Source organism: Globicephala melas, chromosome 9 (genome assembly GCF_963455315.2).
Source record: "Globicephala melas chromosome 9, mGloMel1.2, whole genome shotgun sequence".
Classification (NCBI taxonomy): domain Eukaryota; kingdom Metazoa; phylum Chordata; class Mammalia; order Artiodactyla; family Delphinidae; genus Globicephala; species Globicephala melas.
This window is the reverse complement of record NC_083322.1, coordinates 38,686,348-38,689,282: the sequence shown is the minus strand read 5'-3', so window position 1 is coordinate 38,689,282 and position 2,935 is coordinate 38,686,348. Positions and strand designations below refer to the sequence as shown.

Below are 2,935 nucleotides of genomic sequence, written 5' to 3'. Positions count from 1 at the left end.
CACATACAATATTCAAAGGGACTGAACCATCTTTCTCCTTACTGCATATTAACCTTGCATATAAATTCAATTGAACTTAAAAGTAAAATTGGCTTTATTAAGTACTCAGAAATGTTTTCTCTTTATTCTGATTGCAAATTAGATTAGTATGCTCACAGTTGATCTCCTTTCAGATAGTATAAGGCTTTTTTCAAACAAAGATGGAAAATCAGTGTAATTATAGCTCAGTGACACTTTTGTAATGGGGAGAGATGTAGATGATACCTTAGTTAATACCTGAAAAAATTAATTATCTATTCCATTAAAGAGGTATCTTAATAATTTCCAAATGTAGAAACCATTTTTCTGTAAGCTTTACCTTTCAATTTCTGGCTCTATTTTGTGGCATCCACCACATGAATGGAAAAGCCAATTTAAAAAAAGAATACTCAAATATGTACTGAGCTTCTACCGTGTGCCATGCCCTGTACTAGGTATTCTGCACTTGATCTTAGCCAAAAGGCCGAGAAGTGATGTACTAGGTATTCTAAAAATAAAAGAAATATGAGATAATTATGCAAGATATTCAAGGCAAAAGCAGTTATAATAAAATATTTTTGATAAAGAGATTTCTAATGAATTATACAAGCATTTTACTCTATTCTCTTTATTTGGTAGATGTCTTTATAAACACAAGTCAGTATGAAAATGCATCTCCTATTGCCATAACATAGTCTCTATGATTCATGAAAAAAAATTTTAAACAATCCTTATTACACCTTTTTCCCTAACTTTCATTATATACCAAATTATTCCAAAACATAATGGCTTGAAACAACCCATTATATTCACAGATCCTGTGGCTCAGGAACTCAAATAGGGCATAGTAGAAGTATATTTTTTTTGCTCTGTGGTAGATGAGATCTCAACCAGAGAGACTCTAAAACTGTGAGAAACTTAATGAGTGGGCCTAGAACCATTTGCAGCTCATTCATTTCCATATCTGGCATTAGCCTGGGCTAACAGGAACACTAGGATCGCTGTTCAGAAGATGTGCATGTAGTATTTTTGTGGCTTGGCTTCCTCACAGCATGGCAGTTTCAGAATAGTAAGACTTCTAATATAGTAGTTCAGGGCTTCAATTGTGAATATTCCAGGGATCAATGTAGAAGATACAATTGTGACTGTATAAATAGAAAAATGAATAGCACAGCACCTTCAGCCATTTAAAAATATCAAACTGCTTCCTGAATACATTTAATTCCATTTATACCTATAATTTGCTCACTGCATCAGTTTGCACAATTTAAATCTTGGTTTGATTTCCCCTCTACATGGAAGTGGCCTTTGGTATTCCTTGGTTCTCAAATGAAACATATTTATCATGATGAATTAATAAGCTAGAATTCTAACTGATCACAAGTTAGTGTCATTGACCTCAGTCAAACCTTCAGTTTGCAATCACTTTTGGGTGAGCAGAGGATTAGACCCTGGGTTCTGAGGTGATACCACCAAACTACTAACATCTTGCCTAAAGCCATGCTTTCTCTTGCTTTTTCACCTCTCTATATCAATACTCTGTTATAACAAATCAGAAGCATGTTTTCTGGGAATACATAGCCCATCTTTGGAAATATTTTTATACCTAGACACTTCCTCATATATTTACTCATTCTTATATTATTATTATTTTTTAGTAACATCCCCCCTTGTTACTTCTTATCACACAAAGAATAAAATCCAGTCTCTGCTCTTACAGCCTAAAAAGTCATGTGTGTTTTTGTTTTTGTTTGGTTTGTTTGTTAATACTTGAAAGTCGTTTTACCATTTGTCTCCTTTGATTGACTATAATCTCCACAAGAACTGGGACATTCACTATCCTATACCTAGTCCTAAATTAGTACTTGTTTCATAGAAATAATTAAATATGTATAGTTTACATTGAATTAATCAATGTTTAGTCCAATTCAAGGGAAGACTAAGATTCTACTATCTTTAGGGACTTTAGAGTCATCTTTCAGAAGGAACAACATTTATTTAGTAGAAAAATGGAAAAAGACAATTTTAGAAGGCAAATAAATCTCATTGGTAACTTAAAAGACACTGGGTCAGATTTTCAAAAGGAAATAAGTACAAGGATGTATGTGTTCAGGCAAATTAAAAACGTGGTTAAGCATTATGGCTGTAAGATCAACTTTGTGCTAATGTTCCCAAGTTTTAAACAGTAACTATTTAAGCACATTTTTATTTGCCAGCATATGATAACAGATTGAGCTTTGATGACAGCATTTGCCCTAAATTCATTCAGGCAATCAATGATAACATGAGAAAGAATGATATCCTGCATAAAGATGGGGCTAAGCTGAGAGCTATCATAGAGAAAGAATTAGCTAGTTCTGGTTCATGAGACTGAGATATCAGAAAGAAGGAAAAAAATGAAAAAGGAAAAATTAATTCTACTTCCAGAGTCTGAGAGACTGTATCTCACAATGGTTGTGTTGGCAGAATGGGAAACCAGTTAAAAAAAAAAAGAAAGAGCCAATTTTACATGAAAGATAGTTAGTTTGCCTTGGAAATATGGACTTTTGAGACAATACTCAAATGGAAATATTCTATTAAAAACTGAAAATATTTGAGTGTTGAGTTAAAGATGTATGTAGCTGCTTTGGTCAGATTTCTAAAAATGCCCTCCACCCAAAGATTCCTGATGCCTGGGTATTTAATGAAATAGTAATCTAGGTACTGTGGTGAAGAGATTTTGCAGATGGAATTAAAATTACTATCAATTCAGTTTAAGATAAGAAAAATATCCTGGATTACTCAGGATAAAACTGGGCCCAGTTTTATCACATGAGTCAGAAGAGGCAGTCACAGAAAGATGCAACTTAAGAGAGAGGCAAAGGAGAGATGAGGCAAATGTAAAGTCGGAGAGATTTGAAGCATGAGAATGACTCAA

At 33.5% G+C, this 2,935-nt stretch overlaps 1 non-coding gene across 1 annotated transcript; it reads right to left on the bottom strand.

Annotated features, from left to right (window-relative positions):
• Positions 1 to 327: 327 nt before the first annotated feature.
• LOC115853962 (U2 spliceosomal RNA) lies at positions 328 to 514 on the bottom strand. The gene has a single exon (XR_004039806.1). It is a non-coding gene; the product is annotated as a U2 spliceosomal RNA (small nuclear RNA).
• Between the last annotated feature and the right edge of the window lie 2,421 nt (positions 515 to 2,935).